The sequence below is a fragment of the Eriocheir sinensis genome, chromosome 60 (assembly GCF_024679095.1).
Source record: "Eriocheir sinensis breed Jianghai 21 chromosome 60, ASM2467909v1, whole genome shotgun sequence".
Lineage (NCBI taxonomy): Eukaryota > Metazoa > Arthropoda > Malacostraca > Decapoda > Varunidae > Eriocheir > Eriocheir sinensis.
The window spans coordinates 9479969-9489123 of NC_066568.1; the positions used below are offsets into that span (position 1 = coordinate 9479969).

Genomic DNA, 9155 nt, shown 5'->3' on the forward strand with positions numbered 1-9155 from the left:
CAAAAAACGTACCGAACATAACCCTAACAAGCGGAACCACTGCCTGAAACACCCTGAAAACTACATTTTTTTTTTTTAACCTTTTACACACTTTTACACTCAGATTTTGCTACTTGATTTTTTTTTTTTTTTTTTTATTTTTAATTAACGTAACCTCCTTCTTTCTCAACCTAAATCAAATTTGATTAATTTTCTTTTCATATTTTTCTTCTCATTTTTTTCTCTTCGATTGTTTTTCTTTTATTTTTCACTTAATTATTTTCACTTCTCTCATTTTTCCTCTTCCTTCTCGTTTCTTTTATTACCATCTTATTTTTCCTCTACGTTTTTCGGACTCGACTCCGTTTTTTTTACCTCTTTAACCTAATTTTTTTTCATCGTCCTAGACTTAACCTATTTTACAACTCCGCTAACTTCCTTTTTCTTTCCTTCCCTAACACTTTCCATCTTTCTCTTCCTAACTTTCTTTTTTTCCTTTTCCCTTCCTGTTCACATTTAACATACTTTCGGACTCCCCTTTTCTACTCTTCTTTCTCTAACCTCTTCCTATTTGTCAATACTTCTATTCTTTTCTCTTCGAATCATACGGTTTTGCGGTTCTTACCTCCTTTCCTTCTTTCCTCATTTTATCCTGTTTCCTAATCTACTCTCCTATCTAATCTGCGTTTCCTCTCTTCATCGATCTTTCTCTCTCTACGAGGTTCTTGCAGGGTACACTTGAGCTTTCTCTTTTCACCTCCTTGCCCCCTTCTTTTGCTCTTACTCTCCTATGCATCCTAAATTAACCTTTCCTTTTTTTCTCCACCACCTTAGTCCTTCCTCCTACTGTTCACACCTCCATCTTTTTCCTCCCTTCCTCTTACACCTCTTTCCTCTTCACCTAAACTCACAACTAAACCTAAACTACTTTCCTAATCTCCCTATTTAGTAAGTTTTTCTTTCACTCGGTTCTGTCTAATTTTTCTCTCACAATTTCCTCCCTTTTTCTTTCCCTTTTTCAGCCACTATTCTAACCCTTCATTAAACCTACCCTTCTCCTCTTCCTCCTAACCTTTCCTTTCTATCCAGTCAGATTCTCACAGAGTGAAGTGAATTTGGTCTTATTTCTCTTATTCTTTTTCCTTTTTACGCCACTTTTTCTCTAACCTTCTAAACCTAACCTAACCTTTCTATGTTCCTCTCCATCGATCTAGTTAATCACTACGCAGCGGTAATTCTTGCAGCCTAGACTTGAGTGTATTTTTTCCTCCCTTCGGACACTTACGCAACTATCCTATCCTATCCTAACCTCACCTAACCTAATCTAACTTAACCTAACCTAACCTAACCTAATGTTTCTCCCCATCGATCTAGTTAAGGGGCTATTACACTGGGCATATTTTCCGTGGATCTTCAGTCAAACCACGATTTCCGCTAACGTGGTTCTCAATTGTTTCTTGTTATTGCTGCTGATGATGATGGTGAGTAATACCGTCGTCCTTCAGTGAAATCTACCGTAGCTTTGGAAGATCGTGGACACGTCAGAAAACCACGGAAATATGAGAACCACGCCAGCGGAAATCGTGGTTTGACTGAAGATCCACGGAAAATTTGCCCAGTGTAATAGCCCCTTTAAGCGTCGATCCTTGCAGATTAAACTTGAGCGTATTCTTTCAACTCCCGTTTTCTCCCGGCGCGGCTCCTCTCCCTGGTCATCATTCTTATTCAAGGCCACGCCCGTTTCCCGCGTCCTTCACCTGCGAGGCCTTTCGTCTTCCCACTCGTCTCTTTGTCGCCTGAATGCTGATTAAATCTTCGCCGGTCTCTTTTATATTTAACAGAAACAGATAAATAGATATGTAGATGACAGACAGACGGACGGACGGACAAACTTAGACAGATTAATAGACAAATAGACAGACAGAGACAGAGACACAGATAGACAGACAGACAGATAGGTAGGTAGGAAAACAAAGTAGATGCAGAGTAAGAGAGAGAGAGAGAGAGAGAGAGAGAGAGAGAGAGAGAGAGAGAGAGAGAGAGAGAGAGAGAGAGAGAGAGTAAGTGAGTGTGTGTGTGTGTGTGTGCCTACAGGCTAATTAAGAACCTAATTTATGGCACTGTATTTTCGAAAAGGGCTTCATTAAAGTTAATTGTTTTGACTAACACACACACACACACACACACACACACACACACACACACACACACACACACACACACACACAGAGAGAGAGAGAGAGAGAGAGAGAGAGAGAGAGAGAGAGAGAGAGAGAGAGAGAGATCTTAGAAAGGGTGATCAAAGCTAAATGGATGAATTACGTGGAGGGAAAATATCAGATTGACGGACAAATGGTATGGCTTTCGAGGAGGAAGATTTTGTTCAACGAATTTGTTGTGTTTTTATTCACGAGTGACTGACCGTGCAAGAAAGGGAAGGTTGGGCTGACGGATTTTACTTAGATATACAGAAAGCACTCGACAAGGTGCTACATAAGAAACTGCTGTGGGAGATGGAGGACTGAGAGGAGGACTTTTGAGGTGGATGAAGGACGTTTTGGAAAAAAGGGAAATGAGGACAGTGATCAAGGTTGTGAGGTCCTCGTGGAGGAAAGTGATTAGTGGAGCCCCACAGGGGTCATGTTTGCAATTTATATCAACGACATGGCGGAGGAAGTGAACAGCCTTATGCGTTTGTTTGCTGATGATGCCAAGTTGCTGAGGAGGATTGGAAGTGAAGAGGACTGTCAGGCACTGCAACAGGACCTGGACAGAATGGGGGAGTGGACTCGTAGATGGGAAATGGAATTTAATATCAGAGTGTGTAGTGTGATGGAATTTGGAAAAAGCAAAAAATAGAATTTCAGGTAAATATACATTGGAAAATAAGAGCATTAAGAAAACACCAATGGAAAAGGACCTGGGAGTTACTGTATCGGATAATTTGTCGCCAGAGAAACACATAAATAGAATTGTAGTTGTATTCATACAACCTGGTGAGAAACATAAAAGTTGCTTTTCAATACCTGGATGAGGAAATGATGAAGAAACTGAGTGTGACACTGATACGTCTAGGGTTGTAATATGCAGGAACAGTATGGTCGCTGAGTACAAAGTCGAATATAACGAACCCAGAGAGGATTCAGAGGGCAGCAACAAAGCTGGTTCCAGGACTAGGAGATATAACATACGAAGAGAAATTGAACCAGTTGAACCTGCCGGCACTGGAACAGAGGAGGGAGAAAAGAGACCTGATTGCGGTGTATAGAGTTATGAGTGGGATGGAGAAAATGGACGAGGGAGATGCAATTACATGGGACCCAAGAGAATCAGGAGGTCATGGAAGGAAGATGAAAAGGGAAGCCTGTAGAAGAGACAAAGAACAGCTTCCCACAAAGAGTGGTGGAGGGCTGGAACGGCCTGGAAAAAAGATGTGGTCCACGCAGAGACCATTCATGATTTTAAGGCCAAGCTGGATTATAGTAGATATAGAGACGGGATAGTACGAGTGTAGCTCCTCTCTTGTACTCCACAACTAGGTAAACACACACACACACACACACACACACACACACACACACACACACACACACACACACACACACACACACACACACACACACACACAGGTAAGTAGGCAGTGTTAGGGCAGGGAAATGCTACGGGTGTGGAGGCGAGGGTTGTGGCTGTTTTCCCCGCTGGAGTGGATGTTAAGAAGCGTTGGTGTGCGTGGAATAGCTACGTAAGTCGAGGGTTGTGGCCGGGCTTTCACGCGGGAGTGGTGGCTGATCAGTGTTTGGGCGGGGCAATGCTACGGATGTCAGGCGAGGGCTGTGGCCGTGTTTTCCCCGCTGGAAAAGATGTTAAGAAGCGTTGGTGTGCGTGGATTAGGTAAGTAGGTAAGGCGAGCGTTGTGGCTGTGCTGTCCTGCGTGAGTAGTGGCTTATTTTTTTTTTTTTTTTTTCAACACAGGAGACAGCTCAAGGGCACAAAAAAGGAAACAATAATCAAAAAAAAGTCTGCTACTCGCTGCTCCTAAAAAAAATAAAAAAAATAAAAGAATCAAAAGAGGTGGCCGAAAGAGAGGTCAATCTCGGGAGGAGAGGTGTCCTGATACCCTCCTCTTGAAAGAGTTCAAGTCGTAGGCAGGAGGAAATACAGATGAAGGAAGATTGTTCCAGAGTTTACCAGCGTGAGGGATGAAAGAATGAAGATACTGGTTAACTCTTGCATAAGGGGTTTGGACAGTATAGGGATGAGCATGAGTAGAAAGTCGTGTGCAGCGGGGCCGCGGGAGGGGGGAGGCATGCAGTTAGCAAGTTCAGAAGAGCAGTCAGCGTGAAAATAGCGATAGAAGATAGAAAGAGAGGCAACATGGCGACGGAATTTAAGAGGCAGAAGACTATCAGTATGAGGAGGAGAGCTGATGAGACGAAGAGCCTTATTAGACTCCACTCTGTCAAGGAGAGCTGTGTGAGTGGAGCCCCCCCGCACGTGAGATGCATACTCCATACGAAAGGACGTGATAGGACGTGGAAATGCTACGTAGATTAAGGTCAGGTGTGTGGCACTGTTTTCCTGGGAGGGTGAGCTGATCAGTGATAGGGCGGGGCAACACTATGCAGGTGAGGGCGAGGGTTGTGGCAGGGCTTTCCCGTGGGAGTGTTGGCTGAGTAACGTTGACGTGCGTGGAATCTAAGTCTCTATATACACCATGTCTAGTCATACGCAGCTTTGTGGGAGGAGACACGGCCGAGGTGTGGTTTATGCGTGACACTGCTTGGAGCCAAACTAGAGAATGTAGAAACAGGGATTTAGAGAAAACGAAGAAAGGCGGACTAATTTAAATCAATCACTTCAACATGCCCTCACTCACACCCCACACCGCCGTTTGTAGGCATTGGAATTACAGTCACACAATAGCACAATAAAAAGGCATATTTTTTTTCATCAGTGGCTTGCCTGAACGCGCTGTGAAAGAAAGAAAGCATGCACATCCAAAGTGCACACACGGCTGCAACTTTAATCACCCCTGAACTGGCGGGGTTTTTTTTTTTTTTTTTTTCTCCAAGTGACGTCATCCCGCTGCTCCGCCCCCACACCGCCTCCTGCAGTTTTGAAGCAGAGTGACTTGACTTGGTATATATAGTCTTAGCGTGGAATAGCAATGTTGCAATGAATGAAGTATAGCGAAAGCAGATTGGCGAGATCGTTTTTGCGTGTTCTTTCCTCTCTCGTACGTTCCTTTCCTTTCTCTCGTATGTCAACTATAGCTAGGAAATGAGAGGAAGAGACAGGTGTTAGGACTGGTAGGAAAGGACCTTCAGGAGCCAACCCCAAACAACTCTCGTCAATGTGGTTTCACTTTACCATACATTCCACACATCCTTACATACATGATGGCGTGGAGGTGACGGTGGTGGTGGTGGTGGTGGTAGTGGTGGTGGTGGTGGTGGCGGTCATAATAATCCTGTAATCTTAGTTTCTTTTGCTTGTTTTTTCTCCAGGATTGAAAGCAGTTTGGAGAGACTTAGGATGGAGATGACAGGCCTCCCACACTCCCTCCCCTCCTCCTCCTCCTCCTCCTTCTCCTTTTCCCCCGCCTCCTCCTCAAGGTAAGTTTGGTACATCCACCTTCTCTTCTTCCTCCTCCTCCTTTTAATCTTGTTCTTCCTTCTCCTTTATCGTGGTAGGTGAGGCGAAGGTAAGCTTGGTGCATCCTCCTCCTCTTCTTCCTCTTCCTCCTCCTCCTTTTAATCTTGTTCTTCCTTCTCCTTTATCATGGTAGGTGAGGCGAAGGTAAGCTTGGTGCCCTCTCTTCCTCCTCCTCTTCTTCTTCCTCCTCCTCCTTTTAATCTTGTTCTTCCTTCTCCTTTATCATGGTAGGTGAGGCGAAGGTAAGCTTGGTGCCCTCTCTTCCTCCTCCTCCTTTTAATCTTGTTCTTTCTTCTCCTTTATCGTGGTTGGTGAGGCGAAGGTAAGTTTTGTGCATCCTCCTCCTCCTCCTCCTCCTCCTCCTCCTCCTCCTCCTCCTCCTCCTCCTAAATTCGTCTGCCCTGACTCAAGGTAAGCTCGGTATATCCTCTCCTTCTTCCTCTTCTTCGTCTTCTTCTTCATCTTCTTCTTCCTGCTACTTTTAATTTTCTTCTTCCTTCTCCTCCTTTATCTCCTTCTCCTCCTTTGCCTCCTTTTAATTTTCTCTCTCTCTCTCTCTCTCTCTCTCTCTCTCTCTCTCTCTCTCTCTCTCTCTCTCTCTCTCTCTCTCTCTCTCTCTCTCTCTCTCTCTCTCTCTCTCTCTCCATATAAAAAAGAAAAAGAGGGCACTGCTTTTAAACGTGAGAAATACTCTTTTTTTTTTATCTTTTTATTTCATTTATTATTTCCTTTTACTTTCTAGGTGGGGTCTGGTGGTCGGCCCCCGCCTGTTATGGCGCAGGCAAGTGTTTATAGTGGCGCCATCTTGCTTGGCTCATGCTGCCCACCGAGCTCATCTTCGATCATCTGTTTAGAGAGAATAGAGTCCGGGTTGATAGGTGGTCTTCAGGACAGCATGTGGGTAGTCGCCACTCGGAAGTGACTGGAAAACTGCCAGCTTGTTTGTAGCGGGACGCGAACCCTCGTCCTTCAGGGCGCCCCGCACGCACGCTGACCACTCAGCCACTAGTTTTTGTTGTTTTTTTATCTATTTTTTCCTTATATTTCTATCATGTTTACTGCGACGGTGATCAGAACTGCAAGGACTAACATTGCATTGCTTTTTATATCAACATCATTATAATCATTGTTTTTATACGTATAGTATTTGTCTACCCCTTATTGTGAGTCGAATAGTTACCTGTATTTATTTTTACTCTTTGATACCATTACACTGTTGTGTCTTGCATGGTAACGAGGCGCTGTGTTAGTATTCAGTATTCAGTAGCGTCACCTACAGGGCGAGCCAGCAAGCAGGCGCCCTGAATAATGGAACAGACAGCGGTGGAAGGTGTTCTCTTGACACCTGAGAGCAAAAGGTGGACTTGGCGGTGGCTGGTAATAAAGTCACAGGGAAGAAAAAAAGTCACAGGAAAAAAGTCACAATTTTGGCTAGGAAAAAAAATCACAGGAAAAAGTTACAATCTAGGAACCTAGAAAAAAAAGTCAGGTAATCAAACAAAAACTTTTAAGTCAGTCTCCAGACCGAAGGATGGTAGTGACCAACGAGGTTGAAGAATTTATTATTCCAGCCTTCGTCTATGTTGTTGGTGCGGGCATTGTTGTTCAGGGTGGCGTCATGCACATTCCATAGGTGAAGGGTAAACATAGGTGGAATGTGACGCTTTCTCAGAGGCATCAGGGCATCACTGGACATGGCAACTGGCTGCTGCATCAGTCGAAAGTAGCCACTAACATAAGTACAATCAAAGTACCTGAGCAACTCCTTGGCTTCAGGTGGTTGTTGTGGAAGGATAGTTTTGAGGTACCTCATACCTTCATCAACTCTCTTCCTCTTACTGACGGCCTTCTACCTCTTAAATTCCGCCGCCATGTTGCTTCTCTAGCTTCTATCGATATTTTCACGCTGACTGCTCTTCTGAACTTGCTAACTGCATGCCTCCCCCCTTCCCGCGGCCCCGCTGCACACGACTTTCTACTCATGCTCATCCCTATACTGTCCAAACCCCTTATGCAAAAGTTAACCAGCATCTCCATTCTTTCATCCCCTTCACTGGTAAACTCTGGAACAGTCTTCCTTCGTCTGTATTTCCTCCTGCCTATGACTTAACCTCTTTCAAGAAGAGTGTATCAAGACACCTCTCAACCCGGAATTGACCTCCCTTTTGGCTACTCTTTACTTTTTACTTTTGTGGGAGCGGCGAGTAGCGGGCTTTTCTTTTGTACTCATTTTGCTGCCCTTGAGCCGCATCCTTTGATGTAAAAAAAATGTTCTCTAGGGACAAAAAAGCTAGAGCATCAGCCATGCCACAAAACAAACGAAACTCGGCATTGTTATTATACTGTTTCCAAACCCAGTTCCTGGATCTTGCGCCAAGGGGACCACATAAGAGGATGGAAACAACCTTTGCTCTCCATGTCGCGGCCAAACACTGCAGGAACAGCAGCTACACCATCTTCAAAGTCAGTCACCAAGGCTTGCACATTAAAAGATAGTTGAGGTCTGCACACTCATCAAGTATAGCCTGAAAGGGTTCTTTGTAGGTGGCACGAGTCTTGTTTGGATGATGAGTGTACGCAGAAGTGATTGCTGTATTACCGAAAGGCACACGATGACATGAATCTGTTTGAAAATATTTGGATCTTTAGCAAAATTCCCATTTATATATAAAGTAAAAAAAAGTGCTAATATTGCCCTGTTTTTTTTTTTTTTTTTCGTGTGACTTTTTTTACCTGGATTTGGACTTGGCACGTTACGAGTATATCACGCGTACGATTGACAACTGACGGACAACCAAAGTAACCGAGTGACAAGAAGTAGAGGGATAGAATTAGAACCTTTGCTGGGCCGGGATAGAGTACATTGACATCAGAGAGAGAGAGAGAGAGAGAGAGAGAGAGAGAGAGAGAGAGACCACCCACACACACACACACACACACACACACACACACACACACACACACACACACACACACACACACACACACACACACACACATAAACAAACCGACAAAGAGAATGTGTGAACAAGAGGATATATGAGCCAGAACCAACACACACACACACACACACACACACACACACACACACACACACACACACACACACACACACACACACACAGTTATTAATAATTCCCTCTGAACTGTCTTTCATATTTTATTTCATGTTTTCTTTTCCTTCTATTTTCCGATATTTTTTCTCTCCTGATTTTCTCCCTCCCTTCTCTCTCTCCCTATTTTTTTCTTCTTTTACTCTCTTTTCTTCCAATCCTTTCATCCTTTATTTCCTTCCTTCCTCCCTCCCTTCCTTCCTTCTATCCTTCTTCTTTTTTCTCCTTTTGTTTCCTCCCTTTTCTTCTTCCTCATCTCCCTTTTCTAAACATTCTTCTTCCATATTTCCCTCCTCCTAATCTCCCTTCCTCCTTCTCCCTTATCCCTTCCTCTCCCTCTCTCCTCCCCTCCCTTCTTTAATCTTTCCCTCCCTCCCTCTTTTCCTATGCTCTGTGTCCTTATCTCCC

The 9155-nt window shown here is 44.2% G+C and overlaps 1 long non-coding RNA gene across 1 annotated transcript in view; it reads left to right on the forward strand.

The window, feature by feature from the left end:
- Positions 1-8317, forward strand: part of LOC126985891 (uncharacterized) — a 105390-nt gene extending 97073 nt beyond the window's left edge. Inside the window, exons 4-5 of the long non-coding RNA XR_007739122.1 lie at positions 5487-5594; positions 6377-8317. This is a non-coding gene — a long non-coding RNA (uncharacterized LOC126985891). The remainder of the gene's footprint in view (positions 1-5486; positions 5595-6376) is intronic.
- The last annotated feature ends 838 nt before the right edge of the window (positions 8318-9155 follow it).